General features: G+C 45.4%; 1 protein-coding gene across 1 annotated transcript in view; it reads right to left on the bottom strand.

Annotated features, from left to right (window-relative positions):
- Positions 1-23,448, bottom strand: part of LOC140198344 (uncharacterized) — a 92,728-nt gene that overhangs the window by 54,378 nt on the left and 14,902 nt on the right. The window lies entirely within an intron of this gene.

The raw sequence follows: 23,448 nt of genomic DNA on the forward strand, positions 1-23,448 counted from the left end.
TCGCTGGTGTGCATGCAGGTCAGATGAGTGAGTTTAGAGTGAATCCCTTCACACAGTTCTTTGTCAATTCATAAGTCAAATGTCAGATGTAGTGAATCCCTTGCACAATCGATGTAGTTGAAGAACTGATCTCCAGTGAACAAATACTGGTGTGTTCTCAGCACCCTGGTTCCAGTGGATTTCACGGAGCTACAACAGAAAACTTCATCTCAGACACAAAGCACTTTTCCAGCTGGGATAGCATATTTCTTCATCTCCAAGGACCAATACTGATATATTGTTGAATATCTAGTAACTCCTTAAATATCTGGGCAGATGCAGCAAAACTGACATGATGTTCTGTTTAAAATTTCCATATACAATTTTTTTTTGCCATTTCTAACCTGTAAAAAGGATTTACAAAAGACATCAATGAGTGAAAGACATTATTTAGAGAAGTGTATGGTCATCCTCTTTGTTAGAAGCAATGAGAGTGCAGACTATTGTCTCAATGGAGAAAAAATTGAATTGAAGAGTACGAGATATAAAAGCAAGGATGTGTTGTTGAGTATTTATAAAACACAGGTGTGGGCTCACATGGACTCTTGAGAGCACATTCAGGCCCCTTATCTAGAACAGACGTGCTTACATTGGAGAGGGTTCAAAGGAAGTTTACAAAAATATTTCTGGAATTATAAGGTTTGTCATATGAAGAGTGTTTGATGGTTTGGGGCATCTACTGACTGGAGTTCAGAAGAATGAAGGGGCCCTCACTGAAAAGTCTCGATGTAGTGGATGTGGAGAGTACATTTACGGGAGTGGGGGAGTCTAAGACCAGAGAACACAGCCTCAAAATCGAGCTTTGCTCTTTCATAATGGAGATGAGGAGCAATTCCTTTTACCGGAGTGTGGTGAATCTGTGGAATGTGTTGTTATAAGTTGGTCTGGAGGCCAAGTGATTGGCTATAGTTTAGGGAAGGGGGTGGTGGATTCTTGATTAGTCAGGGCATGAAGGGATATGGAGAGAAGGCAGGAGAGTGGCGTGAGAGGGAAAATGGATCAGCTGTAATGAATGGTGGAGCAGACTCGATGGTCCAAATGACCTGATTCTGCTCCTGTATCTGATGAGGTTCATGGTGCCGGAAACTGGTCTGTTCATCTCATTCTCCGACAGTCTTCCTGCCTGTGTAAGAATGGGACATTCAATCACTGACTTGGCTCAGTCTGATTCCTTCTCTGTATTATTCTCTGTTCCATATTATTCTAAGCTGCGCAGTAACTGAAATGTGCCCACACAGAGAGCCTTTTTTACTGCACAGGTGGTATTGTGCCGTCCTGTTTTCAGGTTGCGTAAAAAATTTAACCTTCAGACAAATTGTTGGTCCACACAACGTGAGAAAAATAAATTATTTCAAGTTCTGGTCATGTACTACAGCACTACAAAGAGCACGTGATGTTCCATGGCAAACCCTGGAGAGTTTCAAGTTACTCTGCCCCACTGCACAGGTGATAGACGCTGCAGAACTCAACAGAGGCAATGCTAAAGAACATGATGGAGGGCAGTCCTCGTTCTCATTGGAGTGTAGCACATTTGTGATGTGAAAACTACAGGTCACTTGTTATACAGGCCAAAGGTATTTGATATCATTATGTACCCAAAGCAAATGGTACTAAACATGTTCTCACGGGTAGAAAGGTCCAGAACAAGATGGAACAAAGGTGATTTCCTCAAGGACTAAAGCTGATGTAAGGAATTTGTTTTGCTCTTTTCATGCAGCACAAATTGATATTTTCATTTACCGGAGGGTAAGGTATTCGGTGCTCCGTAGTGCCTGAGTGATCCATCTGCTGCCCTTCCCTCTCCTTGCGCTTCCAAATACGTCCTACGGACTGACGGGGAAAACGCTGGTCCTGTCAACTATGGCTTCCTCTTGACCCAGAACCCCGCAAGAAAAAGAAACCCATCTATCCGCCACGGCTCCAGCACCTTCGCTTATCAACAGCGAGTTCCCCGGAGCCCGAGTACGGATCATTGCGCTGAGAGAGAGGGAAGGGACTGTCCCGGGGTGTGGACGGAACTCACAGTAATTGGACTTCAGTCGCGGTTCGGACGCCGGTACCGATGATAAAGACCGGCCGGATCCCAACTCCTGCCTGCCGCCGAGTCTGCAAGTGCCCTTTCACCACCGAGCGCACGCGCGAGACACTCCGCGACCCTTACACATACACATGTGGTCGGCTGGTCACGGACGGCGATTTCTGGAACGAGCACGAGGAGGTCTGCAAATGTTGGAAATCCAAAGCAACTCACACAGAACGCTGGAGGAACTCAGAAGCTCAGGCAGTTTCTATGGAAATTAATAAATAGTCCGCTTTTCGGGTCGAGACCTTCTACAGGACTGAGAAACTCGGGGGAAGATGACAGAATAAAAATGTGGTCGGGGAGGGGAGAGAGGCGAGCTGGAAACTGATGGGTGGGAAAGGACAAGGAAGGGTGGGCCGGAGAAAAAAGAATCTGACAGGGGAGGAGAGTGGATCACAGGAGAGAGGAAAGGAGGAGGGGACCCCGGGGGGAACATACAAACATAGAAACATAGAAAATAGGTGCAGGAGTAGGCCATTCGGCCCATCGAGTCTGCACCACCATACAGTATGATAATGGCTGATCATACAACTCAGAACCCTGTACCTGCCTTCTCTCCATTCCCCCGATCCCTCTAGCCACAAGGGCCATATCTAACTCCCTCTTAAATATATCAATGCACTGGCCTCGACTGTTTCCTGTGGCAGAGAATTCCACAGATTCACCACTCTCTGTGTGAAGAAGTTTTTCCTCATCTCGGTCCTAAAAGGCTTCCCCATTATCCTCAAACTGTGGCCCCTTGTTCTGGACTTCCCCAACTTCGGGAACAATCTTCCTGCATCTAGCCTGTCCAATCCCTTTAGGATTTTATACGTTTCAATAAGATCCCCCTTCAATCTTCTAAATTCCAATGAATATAAGCCTAGTCGATCCAGTCTTTCATCATATGAAAGTCCTGCCATCCCAAGAATCAATCTGGTGAACCTCCCTGCTCCTGTACTCGAATCCTCTTCCTATGAATACCAGCATACCATTCGCCTTTTTCACCGCCTGCTGTACCTGCATGCCCACTTTCAATGACTGGTGTATAATGACAGCCAGGTCTCGTTGCACCTCCCCTTTTCCCAATAGGCCAGCATTCAAATAATAATCTGTTTTCCTGTTTTTGCTACCAAAGTAGATAACCTCACATTTATCCACATTAAATTGCATCTGCCATGAATTTGCCCACTCACCTAACCTATCCAAGTCAACCGGCATCTTCTTAGCATCCTCCTCACATTTAACACTGCCGCCCAGCTTCGTGTCATCCGCAAACTTGGAGATGCTGCATTTAATTCCCTCATCTAAGTCATTAATATATATTGTAAACAACTGGGGTCCCAGCATTGAGCCTTGCGGTACCCCACTAGTCACTGTCTGCCATTCTGAAAAGTTCCCGTTTATTCCCACTCTTTGCTTCCTGTTTGCTAACCAATTCTCTATCCACATCAGTACCTTACCCCGAATACCATGGGCTTTAAGTTTGCACACTAATCTGCTGTGTGGGACCTTGTCACAAGCCTTTTGAAAATCCAAATATACCACATCCACTGGTTCTCCCCTATCCACTCTACTAGTTACATCCTCAAAAAATTCCATGAGATTCGTCAGACATGATTTTCCTTTCACAAATCCATGCTGACTTTGTCCGATGATTTCACCGCTTTCCAAATGAGCTGTTATCACATCTTTGATAACTGACTCTAGCATTTTCCCCACCACCGATGTTTGGCTAACCGGTCTATAATTCCCCAGTTTCTCTCTCCCTCCTTTTTTAAAAAGTGGGGTTACATTAGCCACCCTCCAATCCTCAGGAACTAGTCCAGAATCTGAAGAGTTTTGAAAAATTATCACTAATACATTCAGTATTTCTTGGGCTACGTCCTTAAGCACTCTCGGATGCAGACCATCTGGCCTTGGGGATTTATCTGCCTTTAATCCCTTCAATTTACCTAACACCACTTCCCTACTAACATGTATTTCCCTCAGTTCCTCCATCTCACTAGACTCTCTGTCCCCTACTATTTCCAGAAGATTATTTATGTCCTCCTTAGTGAAGACAGAACCAAAGTAATTATTCAATTGGTCTGCCATGTCCTTGCTCCCCATAATCAATTCACGTGTTTCTGTCTGTAGGGGACCTACATTTATCTTAACCAATCTTTTTCTTTTCACATATCTATAAAAGCTTTTACAGTCAGTTTTTATGTTCCCTGCCAGTTTTCTCTCATAATCTTTTTTCCCTTTCCCAATTAAGCCCTTTGTCCTCCTCTGCTGGACACTGAATTTCTCTCAGTCCTCAGGTAAGCCGCTTTTTCTGGCTAATTTGTATGCTTCTTCTTTGGAATTGATACTATCCCTAATTTCCCTTGTCAGCCACGGGTGCACTACCTTCCCTGATTTATTCTTTTGCCAAACTGGGATGAACAATATATTTCATCCATGCAATCTTTAAATGCTTGCCATTGCATATCCACCGTCAATCCTTTAAGTGTCATTTGCCAATCTATCTTAGCTAATTCACGTCTCATACCTTCAAAGTTACCCTTCTTTAGGTTCAGCACCTTTGTTTCTGAATTAACTATGTCACTCTGCATCTTAATGAAGAATTCCACCATATTATGGTCACTCTTACCCAAGGGGCCTCTCACGCCGAGATTGCTAATTAACCCTTCCTCATTGCTCAACACCAAGTCTAGAATAGCCTGCTCTCTAGTTGGTTCCTCGACATGTTGGTCCAAAAAACCATCCCGCATACATTCCAAGAAATCCTCTTCCTCAGCACCCTTACCAATTTGGTTCACCGAATCTATATGTAGATTGAAGTCACCCATTATAACTGCTGTTCCTTTATTGCACACATTTCTAATTTCCTGTTTAATACCATTCACAACCTCACTACTACTGTTAGGTGGCCTGTACACAACTCCCACCAGCGTTTTCTGCCCCTTAGTGTTATGCAGCTCTACCCATATCGATTCCACATCTTCCCGGCTAATGTCCTTTCTTTCTATTGCCTCAATCTCCTCTCTAACCAGCAATGCTACCCCACCTCCTTTTCGTTCATGTCTGTCCCTCCTGAATATTGAATATCCCTGAATGTTGAGCTCCCATCCTTGGTCACCCTGTAGCCATGTCTCTGTGATCCCAATTATATCATATTCATTAATAACAATCTGCACTTTTAATTCATCCACCTTGTTACGACTGCTCCTTGCATTGACACACAAAGCCTTCAGGCTCGCTTTTGCAACACACTTAGCCCTTATACAATTATGTTGCAAAGTGGCCCTTTTTGATTTTTGCCCTGGATTTGCCGGCCTGCCACTTTTACTTTTCACCTTAGTACTTTTTGCTTCTACCCTCATTTTACACCCCTCTGACTGTCTGCACTTGTTCTCATCCCCCTGTTGTGAACTAACCTCCTCTCTCCTAGTCTCTTTAATTTGATTCTCACCCCCCAACCATTCTAGTTGAAAGTCACCTCAGTAGCCCTCGCAAATCTCCCCGCCAGGTTATTGGTCCCCCTAGGATTCAAGTGTAACCCGTCCTTTTTGTACAGGTCACACCTGTGCCAAAAGAGGTCCCAATGATCCAAGAACTTGAATCCCTGCCCCCTGCTCTAATTCCTCAGCCATGCATTTATCCTCCACCTCATTGCATTCTTACTCTCACTGTCGCGTGGCACAGGCAGTAGTCCCGAGATTACTACCTTCGCGGTCCTTTTTCTCAACATCCTTCCTGTTGTTGTTCGTCCATCGTTGACGTTGATGAGGACTTCGACACCATTATGATGGTGTCAAGACTAGCGCGTGATTTGGATTTAAGTGAGGGAGAGTTGCGCAGCGTCAGCCTCACTCTCTCTGCCCAATTCCCATCTGGATTCAGTGGCAAGACAGAGTCTAGACGGCTGGAGATGGGACTAGGCGCAGTGGATGACCAGGACGTCTTCTGTGTCTTGTCCTGCTCTACACGTTCCACGACGCTTGCAGAGACTGCCTTCTTGACCGTTGGACCTTCCATTGGTCTCGTCCGCTCAATCCGTCGGAGTCTGTCTTCACATGCTGGGATAGACAACTCCCTATCTCACCGAGGGTTTGAGACCCGTCGGTTACCCTCACCTGGTTTAGCCGGCTTGTCGAAGCCGTTGCCCGGGGTGTGGCCGCTGTCACATGCAAACAGCTACGGGGAGTCACAGGTGAGAGCTGAGTGCCAGGTGGGGACCAAAGGTGGACTAACCGCCCTAAAAAAGGACGCGACATGTTCCCCCACCAGAGGTGCTACCCCTCCCTGACACCCCACTCCTTTCCTAAATCCCTATATTCTGCTTTCAGGACCTCTTCCCTGAAGTAATAGGCAGGTGAGAAAAAGTAAAATATCAGAGTGGGGCACAGAGGAGGGTGCCGGGAATTTGTTCACCAGAAGGGGAAGTCGATGTTCATGCCATCAGGTTGGAGGGTATCCAGATGGAATATAACGCCACAGGGAGGCATCATCTTGGTGCAATAGGAGTCAATGGATAGACACGGCGGAACAGGAATGGGAATGAGAATTAAAATGCTTGCCGACTGGGAAGCCCCACTTGTGGAGGATGGTGCGAAGGTGCTCGACAAAGTGTGCTCCTAATTGGTGAGTCCATTCTCAGGGTGGAGGAGCAACAACTTATATTCCGTCTTGGTACCTTCAAACTAGATGAACTGAACCATAGTGCATCAATCTTTTCTGTTTGAATCTGGAGCCCAAGGAAAGCTCCCTCTTTCGTGTCTCAGTTGTTCTTGACCCCCTGAAGAACTGTTTCTGAGTGACAGCTAAGATCCACCTGCAATTCCTTGGCCCACTTTCCGAACTGGTCTCCGTTCCACTGTAACCTTAGACAACCATCCCTTTCACCACACACCAGTTTTGGTGGCACCCATTATGCTCCCTGGTGGCACCAAAAACCAGCCCGAGGACCCCGGTCTCTGGTTGGCAGCAGCTCATTTGAGGGACCCACCTTTTTGGGCTCCACCCCATTCAGAGGCACACGTTTTGTGGGTGGGTTAAGCTCATTTCACACTCTGATGACCCTCTGAGTGAAGAAATATCCCCTCATGTTCCCCATAAACGTTCCGTCTTTCACTCCTGATCCATTTTCAAGTATATCTCTGCTGAGTCTCACAAAACACAATACTGACACTGAGTGTATCTTTATCAAGCACCTTTATTCTTTATTACCTGCAAGGGGTGAGCTCACCTCCGTTCTCACCAGGGATTGTAGGGGACTTCAGACACAGCGTTTACAAAATATTCCTTCTGTACTTAAGAGTGAGACGAGGTTACTGTCATCCTTTAGCCAAGTTTCAGAGGTGGCCACAACGTCATACTTGCCAATCTGTAGCTGAATTTTAAGATCATCCATTTTAATTCTTATACTATGTGAATATCACTTTCAGTCCAGTATTGAATGAACATCAGCGAGCAAACACTGGGGAGAAACTGTTCGACTGCTCAAACTGTGGGAAGGAATTCACTCAGTCATCACAGCTGAATGAATATCAGAGAGTTCACACTGAGGAGAAGTGGTTCATCTGTTCGAACTGGGAATGAATTCACACTTTCATCTCACCTACCTATACACCAAACTGTTTTCAGCAGTGAAAGTACATTGACCTGCTCAGACTTTGGGAAGACATTCACACACTTATCCACGCTGCAGAGATAGTGGCGGGTTCACACTGTGGAGAGGGTGGTCACTAGCTCTGAATGTGGGATGGGTTTCAATCAGTCATTAATCCTTCTGTCGCCCTATCAAGCTTTGACCCATCAATAATCGGAGAGATCAGAAGCTTGAAAAGATGTAATTCACTTAGGTTCGCCAACTGGGTATTAAAGGCAATGGTTCAGGGCAAGTTATTTTTGAGCTTTCAGCAATGGCCAATCAGCATTCAGGATTGGATTTGGAATACGATTATGGAATAGATGGCTTTGTGGCTAAGTTTGCTGATGATACGAAGATAAGTGGAGGAGCCAGTAGTGCTGAGGAAACGGAGAGTCAGCAGAGAGACTTGGATAGATTGGAAGAATATGCAAAGAAGTGGCAAATGAAATACAATGTTGGAAAGTGTATAGTGATGCACTTTGGCAGAAGAAATAAACGGGAAGACTATTATTTAAATGGGGAGAGAATTCAAAGCTCTGAGATGCAACGGGACTTGGGAATCTTCGTACAGGATACCCTGAAGGTTAACCTCCAGGTTGAGTCGGTGGTGAAGAAGGTGAATGCAATGTTGGCATTCATTTCTAGAGGAATAGAGTATAGGAGCAGGGATGTGATATTGAGGCTCTATAAGGCGCTGGGGAGACCTCACTTGGAGTACTGTGGGCAGTTTTGGTCTCCTTATTTAAGAAAGGATGTGCTGACGTTGGAGAGGGTACAGAGAAGATTCACTAGAATGATTCCGGGAATTAGAGGGTTAACATATGAGGAACGTTTGTCCGCTCTTGGACTGTATTCCTTGGAGTTTAGAAGAATGAGGGGATACCTCATAGAAACATTTCGAATGTTGAAAGGCATGGACAGAGTGGATGTGGCAAAGTTGTTTCCCATGATGGAGGTGTCTAGTATGAGAGGGCATGACTTAAGGATTGAAGGGCGCCCATTCAGAACAGAAATGCGAAGAATTCTTTTTAGCCAGAGGGTGGTGAATCTATGGAATTTGTTGCCACGGGCGGCAGTGGAGGCCAAGTCATTGGGTGTATTTAAGGGAGAAATTGATAGGTATCTGAGTAGCCAGGGCATCAAAGGTTATGATGAGAAGGCGGGGGAGTGGGAATAAGTGGGAGAATGGATCAGCTCATGATAAAATGGCGGAGCAGACTCGATGGGCCGAATGCCCGGCTTCTGCTCCTTTGTCGTATGGTCTTATGATTGATTATCAAGAAAATCTTGAAGTTGGGCAGGAGCAAGTGGAGCGGCCAGTGTCAGAGTGGACAGAGTCAGAGTGGAGACTTTGAGGCTTTACCTCTTTGAGGTTTCAGTGAGGAGAGCATTTGGTTAGAGAAGGAAAAATCTTCATGGAGCTAGAATTTTTTTGCCCCCTTCCTTACATTTGCTCAGTTAGAACAGTGGAGATGCCAAGCACGATAGTGGAAAGCTCCTCTTGCGGGATGTGGGAAGGCAGGGGACCATCCTGTGTCCCTGATTACTGCAGCTGTGAGAAGTGCATCCAGCTTCAGTTCGAAACAATCCACTTTAAGGAGTTGGAGCTGGAACCTGATTAACTGCAGATTATTCGGGCTGAAGGGTTGATAATTAGGGCATGTAGAGAGGTAGTTTCACCCAAGGGAACTGGGTGACAGTCAGGAAGGGGAAAGGGGAAAACAGTGAATGCTGTGTACCCCTGTGTTAATCCCCCTGAACAACACGTATATCACTTTAGACACAGTTAGAGATGGAGGGATGACCTGGCAAAGGAAGGTCACAGCAGGAGGGTCTCTGGCGCATAGTCTGAAATACTCTGAGAGTCTCTGAGACTGAGAAGGGAAGGGTGGAGAAGAGGCGAGCTGTGGCCATAGGTGATTCATTAGCAAAAGAAACTGACTGGATATTCGGTGGCTGAGAATAAGATTCCAGGATGGTGTGTTGCCTCCTGTGTGCTGGGTCTGGGACATCTCCGGTTGCCCGCTCAGCATTCCTACAGAGGGCGAACAGTGAAGGTCGTGGTCCAGGTGGGTAATGATATTGGCTGGTAGAGTAACGAGGTTCTGAAAAGGGAGTTCAGGGGGTGAGGTGCTAAGTTATATTGCAGCTCATCCAGGGCTGTGACATCAGGACTGTCATCTGTGTCACGTGTCAGGAATAGGGAGAATACACAGTTTAGCATGTGGATAAGGAGTTGGTGCAGGAGGGAGGGCATAACATTATTGGATCATTTGACCCCGCAAGGATTACTGTATGTACAGGGGTGTGAGTGCGTTGGGGGAGAGGGGATTACAAATTACAAGAAGGATATAAATAAGGTTGAAAGAGTGCAGAGAAGGTTTACAAGGATGTTGCCAGGACTTGAGAAACTCAGTTACAGAGAAAGGTTGAATAGGTTAGGACTTTATTCCCTGGAGCGTAGAAGAATGAGGGGAGATTTGATAGAGGTATATAAAATTATGATGGGAGAAAAAAACCAGGGGACATGGGTTAAGGGTGAGGGGGGAAAAGTTTAAAGGGAACATTAGTGGGGGCTTCTTCACACAAAGAGTGGTGGGAGTATGGAATGAGCTGCCAGATGAGGTGGTAAATGCGGGTTCTTTTTTAACATTTAAGAATAAATTGGACAGATACATGGATGGGAGGTGTATGGAGGGATATGGTCCATGTGCAGGTCAGTGGGACTAGGCAGAAAATGGTTCGGTACAGCCAAGAAGGGCCAAAAGGCCTGTTTCTGTGCTGTAGTTTCTATGGTTCTATGAGACATTGTTGATGGAAGGTGAAGTGGGCAGACATCTCTCTCTCTCACATACACACAAACACATGCAGAGGAATGTGTGGGCGGGGGAGTGAGAAGGGAAAAGGGGAATGAGATGGGGCTCCTTCATAAAGTCGCAGAGTCAGCCTACCCTCCCCTTCTAGAATTCGTTCCATTCCCGACCCCAGGCTGGGGGTGAGCATTGAGTTGCCTTGCCAACAAGGAAATGAATTGTTCAATAGCACCTGGTTAACACACTTTGATGATAAACTTACACTGAACTTGTACATTGAAATGTATTGTTTGTGAAACATGTACTGATGCAAAATGGTCTCAGTGAAGATCTGAAAGTGGAAAAATGAACCGGCGTTCAGCCCTACTGCTCTGTGCTGGACAAGAACCTACCACTTAAGTCTGACCTATCTCTGTGCTTGTCCCCTCTCCCTCTAAACTTTCCACTTTCTGTACCTGTCCCAGTGTTTTTTGTTTTCCTTCTGTTACAAGAATCTCCCCTTGTGATAATGATCAGTGGGATACAGAGAATCTGTATATACCGACAAGGAACTTCTGTTGCCTTCTCCCCATCGCCTTTGACGTGCTTAATAATCAAGCACTGATCAACTTCTGTCTTAAATAAACCCAATGACTTGGCCTCCGAGCCGTCCATGGCATTGAATTTCACAGGATCTCTACCTGTTGGCCAAAGAGGTTCCTCCTCATCGCTCTGAATGCTCTGGTGTTAGACCTTTTGACCCACAGAGAGTAATGATGCCAACTATCAACTCTATCTATCTATCTATGTCTCTTGTAATGTTGCGAGTTTTATCGGGTCACACTGAGCCTCCTCGACTCCAGAGAAAACAACCTAAGTTTGTCCAAACTCTCCTTACAACAGTAGCTCATGTCTCTAATCCAGACAATATCCTGGTGAACCTCTTCTGCACCCTCTCCTGCAGATACATCCCAAAGACGAAGAAGTATTCTAAAGGAAGGATGAGGCCATTGTGGCCGACGAGGGAAGTCAAAGACAGCATAAACAAAGAGACAATTGCCGAGGGGGCTGACCTATGGGCAATGCAGTGGCAGCGGCACCAATAGCACTGAGATTGGCTCTGAGGCTCGGAAGGGAAGGGTGGAGCCAGGCGAAGCAATAGTCATAGGGACTCGGTAATTTGAGGGACGGATAGGAAATTCTGCAACAGCAGAAGAGATGCCAGGATGGAGCGTTGCCTCCCGGGTGCTAGGGTCCAGGATGTCTCTGAGCAGTCACAGGATATTCTTGAAGGGGCCGGTGAGCAGCCGGAGGTCGTGGTACATGTTGGTACCAGTGATGTATGCCGGCGAGGGGCAGAGCAGTAAGTTTAGGGAGTCAGGAAGGAGGCTGAAGAGCAGGACCTCCAAGGTGATAATGTCCCGATTACTCCCTGTATCATGAGCTGGGGAAGGTCAGATCAGGAAGACAGTTTAGCCGAATGAGTGGCTGAGGAGATGGCACAGGGTCAGGATTTCAAGCTCTTGGATCCCTGGAAACTTTTCTGGGGAAGAGTTGACGGGAACAGGTTACAGCTGAACTGGAGAGGAACCAACATCCTGGGGTCTGGGGTAGGGAGGAATGGGAATGCTGTTGGGGAGGGTTTAAATTAGATTTGCAAGGAGCTGAGAACCAAAGTGAGGAGGCAGAGGACAGGGCGGTTGGCGCCAAAGTCGAGACAGCATGCAGGGAGTTTGTTAGGAAGAATATGGAGATGTCCAGCGAAGATGCACTCAGCCTGATGGTTTGAGATGTGTCATGGTCCAGTCCGTGAAATCCGCATTCCGGTTCACGGTCCGGTCCATGCTCCTTATTCCAGGTTTTCCGGTTTCACCCCCCCCCCCCCCCCCCCGTTTCTGTTGAGGCAGCTGATTCTCGTTTGGCCTGGCTTCATAAATAGCTTCAGGATTCAGCCTCTGGCTGCTGGATTGTTCCGGTCCAAACCCCCTGTCTGTATAGATTCCTTTCACCTTCCCCCTGAAGCCTTGCCTGCAACCTCTGCCTGAAGCCTTGCCTCGCCTGTAACGCTCGCCTGCAACCTTAGCTTTCACCGCTGTCAAGTTCAACCTCCGGAGCAAGATAAGGAACTGTCTTTCGTTGTTTTGAACTGTCTCTGTGTCCACACCTTCACTAAGTAGGTCTGGCCGTTTGCCACTCCCTAGTGTTAGAATCTGTCTCTGTGTCCACGCCTTCACTAAGTAGTTCCAGCCGTTTGCCGCTACCTTGTGTTGGGAACCGTCTCGACGTGTTCTACATTCTGTGTACTGAGTCCCGGCCCTACGTGCTGTACCCTAGGATGGGTCCCGGCTCTGTGTTCTATGTTCCTGTCTCCCAAGACCAAGGCTCTGTGTCCTGCATTCCTGTCTCTCCCTCGACCAAGGCTCTGCGTTCTTGTCTCTATCTCGACCAAGTCAAGGCTTCGGGGTCTCGTTCTGTCCTAGCCACATCCAAGAACCTTGTCCTGTCCAAGCCATGGCTTTGTGTTCTCGTCTTATCCATGTGCCTCGCCCAGCCCAGGAGTACCTTGCCCAGCCCGGTGCTGGAGTTCCCTCATCCTGTGCTGGGGTTCTTTTCTCCTATCCAGGAGTCTCATGTCCAGTCCTGTTGCCACTCCTCGTCCTATAGCCATGTCTTGTCCGAGCCCGAGTCAAGGCCCAGGTCCTGGGTCCTTGTCCAGACTCCGGCTCGGAGTCCAAACCCTGTCCACGTTCCCAGTTCCATGTCCTGGTTCTGCTATCCTAGTCATGTCTTGCCCAGGCCCTGAATCCTTGCCTCGTCCAGGACCTGTGTCATGTCCAGCGTCCTTTCTTCCCCACTTCTCTTGCTTAACTCTAGTCCTAATCCTGTTCCTAGTACGTCAGTGCCTGTGTCTTGAATTTGGGTCCGCTCCCAGCTCTCCCCATTATGACAGAACAGTCCAGCCAGACTTGGACCCAGCGACACAGACACTGTCATTCAATGTTTGCTATGCTGGGTTCTGTCCTGTTGAATGCATGCCGCCCCCCCCCCCCCACCCGCCCGTGTTGGCCATAGTCTGAGAAGCCTTTTGCATCACCAGGAGCTCCCATAGAGCCGGGGATACTGTCTTGGTCCGGTCTGTGAAATCCGTATTCCGGTTTACGGTCTGGTCCATGTTCCTTATTCCAGGTTTTCCATTTTTCCTCAGTTTCTGTGAGGCAGACTGGGTATTAAATGTTTTCAGGATGTGTTTGCAGAAGATAGTCTTTCCTTATATGATCAACTAAATATAATCTATTAAATATAATCTTCGTAAAGCGCACTTTTTTAGATATTTACAAATCTTGCGTTTTCAACTTTTTACATTACCTAAATGTCCAGATAAGAATTTAGTTGAAACAATTTTTACTTTGAAACATTTCATAATGGATCTATTTCTAATATTTATAGTATGTTGTTGGCATTGAGAAAAATTCCATTAGACAAAATTAAAAACCTCTGGGAACAAGACCTACAGATTTCAATTGATGAGGATACTTGGAATGAAATCTTTAAACTTGTTCATTCTTCTTCGTTATGTGCGCGTCACTCTCTTTTAGAATTTAAAGTGTTTCATAGAGCCTAAAGATAAGCTGTCCTGTTTTTACTCAGATTTTTCCCCTTACTGTAACAGGTGTAATATCGAAGAGGCCTCTCTAATTCATATGTTTTGGTCCTGCCCGTGGCTTGAAAATTTTGGAAAGAAGTATTTCAAACTTTCTCAGAGCTTTCTAAAGTAAATATTAAACCCAACCTTCTGACTGTCTAGTTTGGCATTGTTGGAAGAAATCATTTTAATCTTAAGCTTAATGATTTGCATATTTCGGCTTTAATTTCTCTTTTAGCCAGAAGAGTTTTGTTGCTTAAGTGGAAAGACACCGCTCTGCCTACTCATGCACATTGGTTGATTGATGTTATGTCATGGTTAAATCCAGAGAAGATTAGGTGTTCTATTTCTATACCAAGACAATATTTTTTCACATTATGGGGACCTTTTTGGAGCTACGTTCACAATTTCCGATTGGTTCAGCAATGATGATGGCTATTATATGTTTCAATTTACGACTATGTCAGAGATTTTTTTCTTTACTTTTAACCTAACAGCTTTTTTTCATTCTCTGTTTTTTTCTGTTTTGCCTTAGAATGGATTAAAACATACCTTTTAAATATTATGGTTAATTTACTATACATAGTTATGGGACATTTCGATCTTGTTTCTGTTTCCCTAATATCATAATGTATTTTAGAACACAGAACATAGAATAGTACAGGGCATTACAGGCCCTTCGGCCCACAATGTTGTGCTGACTCTCAAACCCTGATTCCCATTTAGACCCACAGCTTAGATTCCTCCATATACCTGGCTAGTAGTCTCTTAAACTTCACTAGTGTATCTGCCTCCACCACTGACTCAGGCAGTGCATTTCACGCACCAACCACTCTCTGAGTAAAAAACCTTCCTCTAATATCCCCCTTGAACTTCCCACCCCTTACCTTAAAGCCATGTCCTCTTGTATTGAGCAGTTGTGCCCTGGGGAAGAGGCGCTGGATATCCACTCTATCTATTCCTCTTAATACCTTGTACATCTCTATCATGTCTTCTGTCATCCTTCTTCTCTCCAAAGCGTAAAGCCCAAGCTCCCTTAATCTCTGATCATAATGCATACTCTATAAACCAGCCAGCATCCTGGTAAATCTCCCCGTGCCCTTTCCAATGCTTCCACATCCTTCCTATAGTGAGGCGACCGGAACTGGACACAGTACTCCAAGTGTGGCCTAACCAGAGTTTTATAGAGCTGCATCATTACCTTGCGACTCTTAAACTCTATCCCTCGACTAACGAAAGCTAACACCCCATAAGCTTTCTTAACTACCCTATCCACCTGTGAGACAACTTTCAGGGATCTGTGGACATGTGCCCCCAAATCGCTCTGCTCCTCCACACTACCAAGTATCCTGCCATTTACTTTGTACTCTGCCTTGGAGTTTGTCCTTCCAAAGTGTACCACCTCACACTTCTCCGGGTTGACCTCCATCTGCCACTTCTCAGCCCACTTCTGCATCCTATCAATGTCTCTCTGCAATATTTGACAATCCTCTACACTATCGACAACAATACCAACCTTTGTGTCATCTGCAAACTTGCCAACCCATCCTTCTAACCCCACATCCAGGTTGTTAATAAAAATCACGGAAAGTAGAGGTCCCAGAACAGATCCTTATGAGACACCACTAATCACATTCCTCCAATCTCAATGTACTCCCTCCACTACGACCCTCTGCCTTCTGCAGGCAAGCCAATTCTGAATTCACCTGGCCAAACTTCCCTGGATCCCACACCTTCTGCCTTTCTGAATAAGCCTACCGTGTGGAACCTTGTCAAATGCCTTACTAAAATCCAAATAGATCACATCCACTGCACTACCCTCATCTATATGCCTGGTCACCTCCTCAAAGAACTCTATCAGCCTTGTTAGACATGATCTACCCTTCACCAAGGCATGCTGACTGTCTCTGATCAGACCATGATTCTCTAAATGCCTAGAGATCCTATCTCTAAGAATCTTCTCCAACAGCTTTCCCACCACAGACGTAAGGCTCACTGGTCTATAATATCCCGGACTATCCCCACTACAATTTTTGAACAAGGGTACAACATTCGCCTCCCTCCAGTCCTCCGGTACCATTCCCGTGGACAACGAGGACATAAAGATTCTAGCCACAGGCTCAGCAATCTCTTCCCTTGCCTCATGGAGCAGCCTGGGGAATATTCCGTCAGGCCCCGGGGACTTATCCGTCCTAATGTATTTTAACAACTCCAGCAGCACCGCTCTCTTAATATCAACATGCTCCAAAACATCAACCTCACTCATATTGTCCTCACTATCATCAAGTTCCCTCTCATTGGTGAATACCGAAGAGAAGTATTCATTGAGGACCTCGCTCACTTCCACAGCGTCCAGGCACATCTTCCCACCTTTATCTCTAATCGGACCAACCATCACTCCTGTCATCTGTTTTTCCTTCACAGAATTGAAGAATGACTTGGAGTTTTCCTTTACCCTACTCACCAAGGCCTTCTCATGCCCCCTTCTTGCTTTTCTCAGCCCCTTCTTAAGCTCCTTACTTTCTTCCCTATATTCCTCAATAGACCCATCTGATCCCTGCTTCCTAATCCTCATGTATGCTGCCTTCTTCCACCTGACTAGATTTTCCACTTCACGTCACCCATGGTTCCTTCACCCTACCATTCTTTATCTTCCTCACTGGGACAAATTTATCCCTAACATTCTGCAAGAGATCTCTAAACATCGACCACATGTCCATAGTACATTTCCCTGCAAAAACATCATCCCAATTCACACCCGCAAGTTCTAGCCTTATAGCCTCATAATTTGCCCTGCCCCTATTCAAATTTTTCCTCTCCTCTCTGATTCTGTCCTTTTCCATGATAATGCTAAAGGCCAGGCAGCGGTGGTCACTGTCCCCCAGATGCTCACCTACTGAGAGATCTATGACCTGACCCGGTTCATTACCTAGTACTAGATCGAGTATAGCATTCCCCCAAGTCGGCCTGTCCACATACTGTGACCGGAATCCGTCCTGGACACTCTTAACAAACTCTGCCCCATCTAAATCCTTGGAACTAATCAGGTGCCAATCAATATTAGGGAAGTTAAAGTCACCCATGATAACCCTGTTATTTTTGCGCCTTTCCAAAATCTGCCTCCCAATCTACTCCTCTGTATCTCTGCTGCTACCAGGGGGCCTATAGAATACCCCCAATAGAGTAACTACTCCCTTCCTGTTCCTGGCTTCCACCCATACTGACTCAAAAGAGGATCCTGCTACATTACCCACCCTTTCTGTAGCTGTAATAGTATCCCTGACCAGTAATGCCACCCCTCCTCCCCCTTTTCCACCCTCTCTATCCTTTTCAAATCACTGAAATCCAGGAATACTGAGAATCCATTCCTGCCCTGGTGCCAGCCAATTCTCCGTAATGGCCACTACATCATAATTCCATGTATGTATCCAAGCCCTCAGTTCATCACCTTTGTTCCTGATGCTTCTTGCATTGAGGTACACACATTTCAGCCCTTCTACCTTACTGTCTTTACACCGTTTATTCTGCTTCTCTGTTTATTTTGCCTTTTCTGACTGAATGCTCTCCGCACTGAAACCTCAGAGGTAAAGTCTCAATGTCTCCGCTTCAACTGTCCACTCCAACAATGACCCCTCCACTTGCTCCTGCCTAACATTAATACCTTCTTGATAATCTATCTTGAATGCTGATTGGCTACTGCTGAAAGCTCAAAAATAACCTGCCCTGAACCATTACAGTCAATATTCGATTGGCGAACCTGAGTGAATTTTGTCCTCTCAAACTTCCGATCTTTCCGATTAGCGATGCGTCAAAGCTCAGTAAGGTGACACAAGGATGAATGAATGATTGAAACCCATCCCACATTCAGAGCACATCACCTCCCTCACCACAGTGTGAACCCACCGTCTCTGCAGCGTGGATAAGTGTGTGAATGCCTTCCCAAAGTCTGAGCAGATCAGCGTCCACACACTGCTGAAAACAGTCTAGTGTGTAGTCAGGCGAGATGAAAGTGTGAATTCATTCCCAGTCGGAACAGATGAATGGTTTCTACTCGGTGTGAACTCGGTGATGTTTATTCAGTTGAGATGATGGAGTGAATTCCTTCCCGCTCTGAGCAGTGTACAGTTTCTCCCCAGTGTTTACTCACTGAAGTTCATTCAATACTGGACTGAAAGTGTTATATTTGAATGCACACAGCATAAGAAATAAAATGGATTATCTTGAAATTCAGCTACAGATCGGCAAGTATGGCTTTGTGGATATTTCTGAAACCTGGCTAAAGGATCGCTGCCATTGGGAGCTGAATGTCCAAGGATATACGGTGTATCAGAAAGATAGGTTAGTCGGCAGAGGGGCTGGTGTGACCCTGTGTATGTGAAATAATATTAAATCATTAGAAAGCGATGATATAGGATCGGAAGGTGTAGAGTCTCTCTGGTTGGTGGTAAGAAATGGCAAGGGTAAAAGGACCCTAATGGCAGTTGTAAACAGGTCTCCAAACAGCAGTCGGGATGTGGATTGCAAATTACAGCAGCAGATAGAAAAGGCATGTCGGAAGGGCAAAGTCATGATAATCGTTGGGGATTTTAACATTTGAAATTGGATTGGGAAAACCAGGTCAGTACTGGACGTCAAGAGAGTGTGTTTGTAAAATGCCTCAGGGATGGCTTTTTAGAACAGCTTGTTGTTGAGCCCACTAGCGGATCGGTTGTACTGGATTGGGCGCTGTACAATGATCCGTTGGTGATAAGAGAGTTTAAGGTTAAGGAACCTTTGAGGAACAGTGATCACAATATGATTGAGTTCACTTTGAATTTCTGAACGAGAAACTAAATTCCAATGTTTGGTATTTCAGTGGAATAAAGGAAATTACAATGGCATGAGAAGGCAACTGGCCAAAGTTGACTGGAAAGGGACACTTGCAGGAAGGACAGCAGATCAGCAATGCCTGCAGGTTCTGCAAAAAACATGGGAAGTGCAAGACAGATATGTATATTTTACACAAGAAGGAATTTTTGAATGGAAGATGGACACTACCTTTGCTGACAAGTCAGAGCCAAGTTAAAAGTAAAGGAGAGGGCATATTAATGATCTGGATAATGGGGTGGTAAATTGGATTAGTAAGTATACAGATGATACTAAGATCGGTGGCATTGTGGATAATGAAGTAGGTTTTCAAAGCTTGCAGAGAGATTTAGGCCAGTTAGAAGAGTGGGCTGAAAGATGGCAGATGGAGTTTAATGCTGAAAAATGTGAGGTGCTACATTTTGGTCGGACTAATCAAAATAGGACATACATGGTAAATGGTAGGGCATTGAAGAATGCTGTAGAACAGAGGGATCTAGGAATAATGGTTCATAGTTCCCTGAAGGTGGAATCTCATGTGGATAGGGTGGTGAAGAAAGCTTTTGGTATGCTGGCCTTTATTAATCAGAGCATTGAGTATAGCAGTTGGGATGTAATGTTGAAATTGTATAAGGCATTGGTAAGGCCAAATTTGGAGTATTGTGTACAGTTCTCGTCACCGAATTATAGGAAGGATGTCAATAAAATTAAGAGAGTACAGAGGAGGTTTACTAAATGTTGCCTGGGTTTCATCTCCTAAATTACAGAGAAAGGTTGAACAAGTTAGGTCTTTATTCCTTGGAGCATAGAAGGTTGAGAGGGGACTTGATAGAGGTGTTTAAAATTATGAGGGGGATTGATAGAGTTGACGTGGATAGGCTTTATCCATTGAGAGTGGGGGAGATTCAAACAAGAGGACATGAGTTGAGAGTTAAAGGACAAAAGTTTAGGGGTAACACGAGGGGGAACTTCTTTACTCAGAGAGTTGGGGCTGTGTGGAACGAGCTTCCAGCAGAAGTGGTTGAGGCAGGTTCGATGTTGTTTATAGTTAAATTGGATAGATATATGGACAAGAAAGGAATGGAGGGTTATGGATCAAGTGCAGGTCGGTGGGACTAGGTGAGAGTAGGAGTTCGGCATGGACTAAAAGGGCCGAGATGGCCTGTTAATTGTTATATGGTTTATGGATATAGTTATACGGCATAGAAGGAAGCCAAAGCTAGTGGGAAGATAGTGAATTGGGAAGCTTTTAAAACTTGCAGAAGGAAACTAAGAAGGTCATTGGGAAGGAAAAGATGTATTATGAAAGGAAGCTGGTGACTAATGTCAAAAAAAGTACAGAAGCATTTTTAAGTAAAAGAGAGTTGAGGGTACATATAGGACCAATAGAAAATGATGCTGGAGATATTGTAATGAGAGACACAGAGATGGTAGAGGAACAGAATGCGTATTTTGCAACAGTCTTCACAGTGGAAGACATCTGCAGTACACCGGACATTCAAGTGTGTCAGGAAGGTGAAGTATGTTAGATTAGATTAGATTATAAGGACACACAGTCTTCTTTGATTGCATGCATTAAGAAATGATACGATGTTTTTCCAGAATGATATCACGGAAACACATGACAAACTGACTTAAAAACTAACAAAAACCACATAATTATAACATATAGTTACAACAGTGCAAAACAACACCGGAATTTGATGAAGAACAGATCATGGGCGTGGTAAAAATCTCAGTTTCGCGGAAGTCCCATCATCTCATGCAGATGGTAAACCTCCAGCACCGCCAACTTGCCAATGCAGCATACTGGAAGCATCCGACCACAGTCCGACTCCGAGTCCGTCCAAAAATTCCGAGCCCCCGACCAGCTCTTCGACACTGAGCACTGAGACGTTGGCCCCGGCAACAGGCAATAGGCAAAGCCGAGTATTTGGGGCCTTCGTCTCCGGAGATTCTCGATCGCGCAGTAGCAGTGGCAGCGAAGCAGGCATTTCAGAAGTTACTTCAGGTGTTCCTCCATGCCTCTCACGGCTGTCTCCATCAAATCCGGATTGTGCACGGCCCCCAGTTACACATAATCGATATCATTCGGAACGGCTGCACGCGCTGTGTCGCGCCGCCATTTTCTCCTCCCCACCATTAAGGTGGCAATATTAATGTGCAGAGAAAATTACGACTGAGAAGGTGCACAGGAAGCTTAATGGTCTGAAGGTGGATAAATCTCCCGGACCTGATGGAATGCACCCTAGGGTTCTGAAGGAAATAGCTAGAGAGATTGCGGAGGCTTTAACAACGATCTTTCAAGAATCGACAGATTCTGGTATTGTACTGGATGACTGGAAAATTGCAAATGTTACTCTGCTGTGAAAGAAGGTTGGGAGGCAGCAGAAAGGAAACTATAGACCTGTTAGCCTGACATCAGTGGTTGGGAAGTTGTTGGGATCGATTGTTCGGGATGAGCTTACGGAGTACTGGGAGGCAAATGAGAAGGTAGGCCAAAGCCAACATGATTTCCTAAAAGAAAAATGCTGCCTGACTAACCTACTGCAATTCTTTGAGGAAATTACAAGCAGGGTAGACAAAAGAGATGCTGTAGATATGGTGTATTTCGATTTTCAATGGGCCTTTGACAACCTACTGTACAGCATGATAAGAGCCCGTGGAATTATCGATTCCATGATGCTGGAGAAATTGTAATGGAAGATAAGGAGATGGCAGAGGAACTGAACGAGTATTTTGCATCATTCTTCACTGAGGAAGACATCAGCCGGACACTCAGGGGTAGCAGGAAAGAGAAGTGTGCGCAGTCACAATTATGATAGGGAAAGTACTTAGGAAGCTGAATAGTCTAAGGGTAGATAAATCTCCTGGACCAGATGGAATGCACCCTTGTGTTCTGAAGGAAGTTGCTGTGGAGATTGCGGAGGCATTAGCGATGATCTTTCAAAAGTCGATAGATACTGGCATGGTTCCAGAGGACTGGAAGATTTCAAATGTCAGTCTGCTATTTAAGAAGGGGGCGAGGAAGCAAAAAGGAAATTATAAACCTGTTAGTTTGACATTGGTGGTTGGGAAGTTGTTGGAGTCGATTGTCAAGGATGAGGTTACAGAGTACCTGGAGGCATATGATAAGATAGGCAGAACTCAGCATGGTTTCCTTAAAGGAAAATCCTCCCTGACAAACCTATTACAATTTTTTGAGGAAATTACAAAAGTAGGCTAGACAAGTGAGATGCAGTGGATGTTGTATATTTGGATTTTCAGAAAGCCTTTGACAGGGTTCCACACATAAGGCTGCTTAACAAGATAAGAGCCCATGGAATTAGGGGAATGTTACATACATGGATCGGGCATTGGGTGATTGGCAGGAAGCAGGGAGTGGGAATAAAGGGATCCTATTCTGGTTGGCTGCCGGTTACCAGTGGTGTTCCACAGGGGTCCGTGTTGGGGCCGCTTCTTTTTAAGTTGTACATCAACGATTTAGATTATGGAATAGATGGCTTTGTGGCTAAGTTTGCTGATGATACAAAGATAGGTGGAGGGGCCAGTAGTGCTAAGGAATCAGAGAGCCTGCAAAGAAATTTAGATAGTTTAGGGGAATGGATAAATAACTAGCCAATGAAATACTATGTTGGAAAGTGTATGGTCATGCACTTTGGTGGAAGAAATAAACAGACAGATGATTATTTATATTGGAAGAGAATTCAAAATGCAGAGATGCAAAGGAACTTGAGAGTCCTTGTGCAGGATACCCTAAAGGCTATCCTCTCGTTTGAGTCGGTGGTGAAGAAGGCCAATGCAATGGTGGCATTCATTTCTAGAAGTACAGAATATAACAGCAGGGATGTGATGTTGAGGCTCTATAAGGCACTCATGAGACAACCCTTGGAATATTGTGTGCAGTTCTGAGCTCCTTATTTTAGAAAGGATATACTGACTTTGGAGAGGGTTTACAGAAGATTCACAAGAATTATTCCAGGATTCCAGGAAAGGGTTACCGTACGAGAAGCGTCTGGCAGCTCTTGGGCTATATTCACTGGAATTCAGAACAGGGGCGGGGGGGTTGGAGGAGATGGTGATGGTGATCTCATTGAAACATTCCGAATGTTAAAAGCTCTGAACAGATTAGATATGGAAGTTATTTCTCATGGTAGGGCAGTCTACGATAAGAGGTCACAACTTGGATTGAAGGAAATCCATTTAGAACAGAGATAAGAAATTACTTTTGTCAGTGGGTGGTAAATCTGCGGAATTTGTTGCCACAAGCAACTGTGGAGGCCAAGTCATTCGGTGTGTTTCAGGCAGAGAGAGATAGGTTCTTGATTAGCCAGGGCATCAAAGGGTATGGGGAGAAGGCAGGGGGTTGGAGATGACTGGAAGAATCGGATCAGCACATGACTGAATGGTGGAGCAGACTCGAAAG

The sequence above is a fragment of the Mobula birostris genome, chromosome 5 (assembly GCF_030028105.1).
Source record: "Mobula birostris isolate sMobBir1 chromosome 5, sMobBir1.hap1, whole genome shotgun sequence".
Taxonomy (NCBI): domain Eukaryota; kingdom Metazoa; phylum Chordata; class Chondrichthyes; order Myliobatiformes; family Myliobatidae; genus Mobula; species Mobula birostris.